The sequence below is a fragment of the Clinocottus analis genome, unplaced genomic scaffold (assembly GCF_023055335.1).
Source record: "Clinocottus analis isolate CAN_PGR_092001 unplaced genomic scaffold, fCliAna1.0.p SCAF_2, whole genome shotgun sequence".
NCBI lineage: Eukaryota > Metazoa > Chordata > Actinopteri > Perciformes > Cottidae > Clinocottus > Clinocottus analis.
In genome coordinates, this window is record NW_027175931.1 from 22,214,096 (window position 1) to 22,222,225 (window position 8,130).

An 8,130-nucleotide genomic window follows, 5' to 3' on the forward strand; every position below is an offset into this window, starting at 1 on the left:
CTCGAGATGACTAACCGACAACACATTACAGATTTCTACTGCTGAAATAATAGCAGAGGCAGGGTCAAATTGGTGTAATTTTATATTTTTACAACATGAGCACCTTTTTTAGACCTGAACAATGCATCACATTAGTTCAAGCAGCTTAAATAAGTCATATGCGCCATGTCACCTGGCCATCAGTAGATCAAAACAAACGCAAAACACATTTAATGGATCACCTTTCAAACATGGTGGTCCATTTGAGTCAGGCTGCGGTCTCATACAGACCCATACAGTTCCAAACAGTCTGACACTGACGCTGCCAGGCTCTTTTGTTTCTCCCACAGTCAGCCAATGATTAGCAAAATTCGTCAGCATTTCCTTTCAACATCTCCAAAGGCAAGACAAGTTTATTTCTTGGGGAAGGCAATTCAAAGTGCTTTACCTAAAACATGAAAAGCTTCAAGACAAAGTGCAAAAGAAATGCATTATAAAAAGGACAGTCAAGTACAATTACAGGCAATTCAAGTCATTAAAGAGCCAAGATAATAGAAAACGAAAACAACCTATGATGGAATAAAAACGGTATTAATTACAATAGTAAGAATGCTGTGGAAAACAGAAAAGCTTTCTTCATGACTATTTTTTACAAATTGAAACAGTTGGTTGCAGCGTGCAGCATCTGAGAAGTTAGGGCCTCACAGCAACGTGTCCAACTTTTCACACATTTGTATTTTTAAATACAATGCAGTGAATGTATTGCTGGCTAGCTTTCACGCTAACAGGATGCATGCTGCCAAGGAACAAACATTTATTAACACTTTCCATGACGCCCTGTCTAAAATGCACTATAAACATGCTTACACTGCGCCATAGTCTGCTTATACTGTATAATTATACTCATAAGTCCTCATACATACCTCAGGTGCCATATAACAATAATCACAATATTATAATAACTTATTTTTTCATGACTTTTACGGTGAATTATTATACTACTTTATAGTTGTTAGGGAACGGGACCACAGTGAGCAGGACCCACAAACAGATGCAAGGTGAGGTAGTTGATAGATAGATACTTTACTAATCCTCAAGGAAAAATTTGTTGTTAGTTGGTCTCAAAAACAAGGTTGTTTACAAGCAAAACACTCACAGACATTAAGAGGCAAACTGGCACAAGAGAGACAGTTAACACAGAATAAATACACAATGGAACAAGACACAGGTGGAAACAATGAGGGCGGGGCTTGCAATCACATATGAGGCTGGCACACGAGGAGGGAGGAGTCTGGAACGAGAGACAAGGTGAGTGACAGACAACACAAGAAACAGACAGTGAACACACAACTACCCAGAAGGTCTGGGCGTAACAATAGTTCCTGGTTAACGATCATTGTGTATTATAATTCTCATGGATGGAATACATCATCCTCTTTTTATTATGCATTATACCAATGACTTGTAATGTATAATATCATATAATACAACAAGTCACAGGTGGTTATTGTATGCTTTAAGTAAAGTAGAATATAATTTAATTTAGTTTTCTTTTTTTTAACTTTTTATTTTGTGTTTTCGTGACATCAGAGTCCTCCTTGACCTCAAAATAAACAAACATGATGAAGCAGATAACCAATACACACTCCACCAGGAGGGCTCGACAAGGAGGGACGCACAACCAAGTACAGTTAAATGCAATTAAATAATACATGCAGTAAATATCTAAAATGAAGTAAATAACCAAAAGTATCTTTTTTCACTTTACTTAAAGTGAACAATAACCACTTAGAGTAGTGTAGTACATTACAATTAATGATAACTGTAAGTGCCAAATATGATTTTGAAAATACAAATGTTATTCTCTGTGTATTGTAGTGCTGTATTAATATCCTGGACTCGGGTATAGGTACTGAAATTACTGTAGTTGTCAGGTGCTGGATGTTGTTCTTAATGCAAATTTGAATGAAGCAACATGTTTGCAACAACTACAACATCTTCCACTGATTCATGAGTTGCTATCTCAAAATATTGCACCACAAATGTATTTACAACTTCAAGGTATTAGTGGTCCTTTATCAATTTGTCAGCAATTGTAGAATTGTGTAATTAGACATGGCCTTTTCTCATGAGAAAATACAAAAGTTGTCCATGGTACCTGGTCCTTTTTTTTTGCTTTCAACTCAGTCGAGGTTCGGAGGGACCTGAGTCAATACTAAAAGGTGGAGTTAAATCATTGCCACCCACTGATTGCTCAGTAAAAGTGTTCACTATGAACGCCACTTGTGCAAAACAAGTTCATTTCGAACCAACACACTATTTTTGATTAGCTAAGCTACTGTCATTCACTCAAACTAGATACAAAAAAGACCATCCGCAAAAAGGCACTGTCTACTACGCTGCGCTATTGACAAAGTTGCAGATGTAGGAATTCAATGAGTGTCATTGAAGTTGATGAGGTTTTATATCAATTAGCGAGACTAAAAATGAAATACATAACCTATTCTATGGAAAGTAAAAACATATAATAAGTGTCTACAAATACTACAGTGGTGACAAACAATAAGAAAGGAAAAGACACAAGCTCAACCCAGTTTGTGAGGGATTGCGCAATCTGAGGTGAAGCTCAGCTGCCTCAACTCGCATGTCTCCTCTCTGTTTGAACAGGGCACGCTCAAATTTAGCGATTTTGATTAGAAAAATGCTTGAAATGATTAGAAATCATACAGAAGTTACATTTATAGCACAGATCAGTAGATCAATAAAGATTTGAACGCGATCATTCATTGTTTTTTACAGCCTCTGCCTGCCATGGCCACATGTGCCTGGACTAGACATAATTTCATGCTGCGTTGCTATGGCTATCAGCTGCCTGCAATGAGTTGATACTATCCGAATAAACAAAAAGGACCTGGAACCAAAAGTGAGTCTCGTCAAACCAAACCATGCAATGTAAATGAGGCAATAGGCCGACTGTCTCACAGTCACTGGGTGCTTGATTTAAAGTTCAGCAATAAGCACCCCGGCGAGAGAACATACACAAAGACACACTCACTCATAAAGACTCCCACACAGACGAGCATACAGTTCCACACAGAATAACAGCAATAACGGAGCTTCTATTAGAATTACTGACATACTGGAATACACTGCATACATCTAGCAAACAAAAGCAGTCAAGACAATGTTGCAATAGGAAATAGGTGGAAAGCCGTTGTACCTAAAACAGGCATGCAGAATAAACTATGTACAAGGGAAATTGCTATAAAGTTAAAAGCTGATCTGACATGTTTTAGCCATTTAGGATCCTATCAAAAAAGGTATTACTCTCGTGAGAGTAGGGGTTTAAGTGTTGTACTGACGGCTTGCTTGCTTTTTTTCCTCGCTTTATTCTCACCATGTTTGCTATGTATGCCCGTAGTTGATTCGGCAAAAATGCCCACCCTTTGTTACATCATTGTGATGAGGTAACATTCCTGAGCAAGCAAGAGCCAATTAGGTAACAATGGATGACAATGAGAGCAGAATTTGAAGTGTCAGGGATTGCAGTTTCCATTATAAGCTACGAACACAGCAGGGTCTGTGGATTATACTGAGTAACCCGGCCAGTGTTTCTGAAAGACACATTGCTATTGTGTTTTTCATGAATGTTGAAATTGTACAGGGGACTGTTGAAACCTAAATAACTTTTTGACATGAAAACGTTCAGCTGTGGACAACCTACATCTTGATGATGTCATAAGTTCACTGCTTATAGGTATTGTACAGTGGCTGACTTATTGATCATGTCCCTTGCCATTAGAATTTGTATTGTAAATTATATATATTTGAAACTTCTGTTGCTTCAGCTTAAAGCTACAAATCCTAATACAAATAGATGTAGGTCAAGTTGAGGACTGCGCAAGCAGAAAGACACTTTATTACAAAGTACAAGTGCCAATTGCAAGCTTCAGTAATACACATACATTCCCTTTAAAAAGTGGTTCCCTGATTTTAAAGGAGAATAAAAATCTTTGCTGACATGCTGTTGACAAGGTATCTATCCATCCATCTATCTATCTATCTATCTATCTATCTATCTATCTATCTATCTATCTATCTATCTATCTATCTATCTATCTATCTATCTATCTATCTATCTATCTATCTGTCTATCTATCTATCTATCTATCTAGCAACACAGTTACTAGTCATACATGCTTAATTGGCACTTTATTTTTTTGGCACTTTTGTAATACGTTAGGTCTTAAATATGGCACAATAATTGAAGTGAGTATTTCTCTCATCTTTTCCACCTCCAATAAGAATGTGATTAAAGAGGCAGTAAGTGATCCTCAAAGTTAAAAAAAAAACTACATTGGAGTTGATTGTGATGGCCGAGGATGTTGTGGACCAATCTAAATGCTAGTAGTACAATGATCTTGAATGACACTGACAGCGAGGAGAGTTCCTCACATGGTGGCCAGACATTTGACATGAATGTGAGTTGAGGCCACAGCGGCAAATTTGAGTTTCAACACAGAATTTGTTCCCGTGAAAAAGGTAAAACTCAATTGACTCATATCAGCATGCTTATATTTACCCATGCTGTTCCTAATGCAGAGCTTTGAGGGAACTGACGAGCACATGACACATTCACCTGTAAAAACAATAAGTATGGTGTGAGTTTGACAATTTGAGTATATTTTGAGAAATAACACTTCAATATGTATCCAGTATGTTCTGTTTTAGCAACACAATTCATAATTTGCACAGGTGGAGTTTAACTTGAATTGTAGTGGACGATCAGCATTCAAAACACAGGATACCTAACTTTTACTCTCTAATTCAGTTTGAATTGAAAAGAAAATTTGTTTCTGGTATCCAGGGGTTAGTACTAATCCTATTTACACTGTACACATCCTATTTGTTGGTAGAGACCTAAAGCAGAGCTAAAAGTGACTTAATATTGGACTGAAATGGTCAGCTAAATGGCTGGAAATGGATATTTAAAGAAGCACTGTTTGCAAACGAGCTAGCCAAGAAAGGTCCATAATTCAAGATCAAGGTCATTTCAATTTTTAACAGCTCAAACTAAGACAAGCGTTCACCCGAGGGTGAACTAAAGGGCGAGTGCTACACTCTATTGGGACGGCATTATCAGCTGTAACTGCAGCAGAGCAGTGAAGATCGGTGGGTGCGTTAGCCAGTAGGGAACATTCACATGCACAAACATGCATGAAGGTACACTAAAAGCAGGTCTAGCAGGTCTATGCCAACAAACCAAGGATAAGCTTGGATAACAACACACACAGAAGGAGCGTGACTTCATTCTCTGCTCAGGTAGACAGGCTTTAAGTAACCTGAAAAAGGTCCCTGTAGCTCTTACACCCACAACAGCAAAGAAGTGTTACCTTTGACCAGACATGTGTTTTTGTAGCAAGTGTCTGCAAATGAAATCACGCTGATGTATTGCACACACACAATGACAACTGCTGCTCATAAAAGCTCCACTTTATACTTCAGTGTGCATAAACATGGCAGTCTCGTCAGTTGCAAGTAGCAAAGTGTGCACACAGGTGTTAAAACAGGAAATGATAAAGTTGCAATTAAAAGGCGTTGGAAGTGTTGCCCTTACTTCACAGACACTGATAAGTGCAAAGGAACGTTTTTCAGCAATGGACGCAAATAAAACGAATAAAAAATATTGTCACGGCAAGAAATTAGCATTAACACACAATTAATATTGTAACATTTCTCCAAGTCAGAACTTTCACAAAAAAAAAATATCTGTATTGTTTTTAAATATTTAATTTAGGACATGAATAATATTTCTTTACAGTTTTTACTCAGCAACTGAGGAATTACATCTTCTGGCTAAATCTTCAGACAGGAACCATGAAGCACAGCCTCAAAGCACGTAAACTGAGTCATTTTTATTGAGTTGTTAATACAATTATTCATCTCATATTTACGGGAATTATAGTTTCTACTACGTTTTCAAAATGGTAGAGCAATAATAATGCAGATTTATAATAATACAGTTGATCTGAATATATCAATTCCAGCATTTTAATTATTTAAGAATGTGTTGGTAGTAGAAGAGGAGAGAGTTGTTTTTAGCGTTAGCTGAGAGATGAGTACGGGGTTTTTGATAGAGAGGGAAGATTGAAATGTCATCAGAGAACTGTGAGTTGCGAGGAGAGTCTTCGGCACATCCGGTGATGACAGGTTACTGTACACAAACAGTCATGCCAAGTGCTCAGCTGCTCCAAACTGCAGGTCACAAAAGCAAAGCACACGGGTGGTTTATAGTTTTAGGATTTTAATTGGTTTATCCTGGTGTACTGACATTTAATATGATTTGCATAATGTAACTTTTTAAGTGTGTTATATTCTCAACTGATTCTTTTGGCAGTCAGACAGGACAACATAACCTGAAATCAACATGTTTTGTGGGCAGCTTTTCTTTTTCTTTTTTTTAAAGTAAGGTCACGTAGTTTAATTTGGCATAGCTGTAATCCAGTTCATGGTGGAGGAAAAATATCAACATATTTGTTTCAAATCAAAAGTAATGCACGTAGGACTTTCAGACTAGTTTAGCAAAATGTTTTTTAGCTCTTGTGGACTGTATTCACTGTAGCTGTGGGGTGAAACATTTGGCTATGTATGCTCCATAGCTTTTCACGGCTATAATGCAAGACCAATGTACAATGGCAGAGATTTTATAAAAAGCTTTTGCTGCTGAGTTTGGAATGCATTTCTTTTCTCTCCAGCTGCACTTACAGCAAATGTACCGTATGGCCTCAGGTTGAGACCTACACAACATGTTTCCATGTCAGCTCAAACAAAAAATGCATGTAGTTCATGTGTTTCTAACCTAATTTTGTAATAATCCAAACATTCTGAAAAACTAAAAAAATCTGTAGTTTTTTGCTGTTCAATTAATTAGAGAAGGCCAGAGCTATGAGGACAGTAAATGTTACTGTTCTATTTTCAGGACATTTGCTGTCTGCACCGTTTGGCTTTGAAAGACAAAAACAGTGCTTTTTAAATGCTGCTTTTAAAGAAATAAACTGTGGCTCCCTGGTAAATGGACGACCCACCAAACTGCCATGCCCTTACTAAAAGATGGAGCAATAAACTCACCTAGCATTAACATGTTAGTGGGTAGTTGTAAGAACATCGGTTCACACTTGCCATTAAAATGCGTCTTGAGTGACCACTTGTAATCGGATTTCACATACGTACATTATTTCCGCTCGTAAAGATCAAATGCATTGTTGTTTTTTAACTGGCGGGAGGCAGCAATGCACTTTCCGAGCCTGGTCGACTGAAAGTGAAACCCTCAAAACAATACATACTGAGTCTATTCCTTGGAGTGTTGCAGTCAAATCAAAACTTCCAAGACATTTGAGGCATTTGTGATATATATCTATGTTTAAAAAGAAAAAGTTCAGACATTGTGGACATAAGCCAGTTTACACAATTTGCAACCAACCGTAGAGAAGAAAAAGGAGAAAATAAAGGGGAACTGCAGCTTTGAAGACTCGTTTTCCTTTTACGTCCATGTTGGGGCTACATTAGCAGTTAAACCACAAAATATGTGCGGCCAAATGCGTCCCAGACCACTTCGGCAAGCGGTTTGAGATCAGATCACAATGCGTCTTTGCGAAAGTTTACACTAGATTTTAAGTCCTGTCCAATTGTGATCTGATTTTCAAAGAAGGAATTTATTAACAACAGTCTAAACAGAGTCGCTCTAGTTCTCAGGATTTGCAAATCAGAGACAAAGGGTTAGTATCATTCTGTTCAACTGCTGTCCTTTATTTTATTTACCCTTTTCACATCAGTTCTTCATATAGTTCAACTGCATTTCTTACTGTCGGTGATCATTATTTTATTCTGAAATGACATTTGTTGCACAATCTCGAGAATTACAGCAAGGATCAAGTGTGAGATGGTTGGCATACTTCTTGTCTCACACTTGAAAACCCACTGAGGTATTATTAATAAAGTGTCATGTGCGCAATCTGTCACTGTTCACATCATCAGCTACACTGTGGGACTTCAGTACTCCCACACAATGACACTTTTCAGGCCCAGGAATTATGTCCATGCTCCACAATGCTCCTAATGTATTGCATGTGTCCCCTTCTATTCAGTATAACT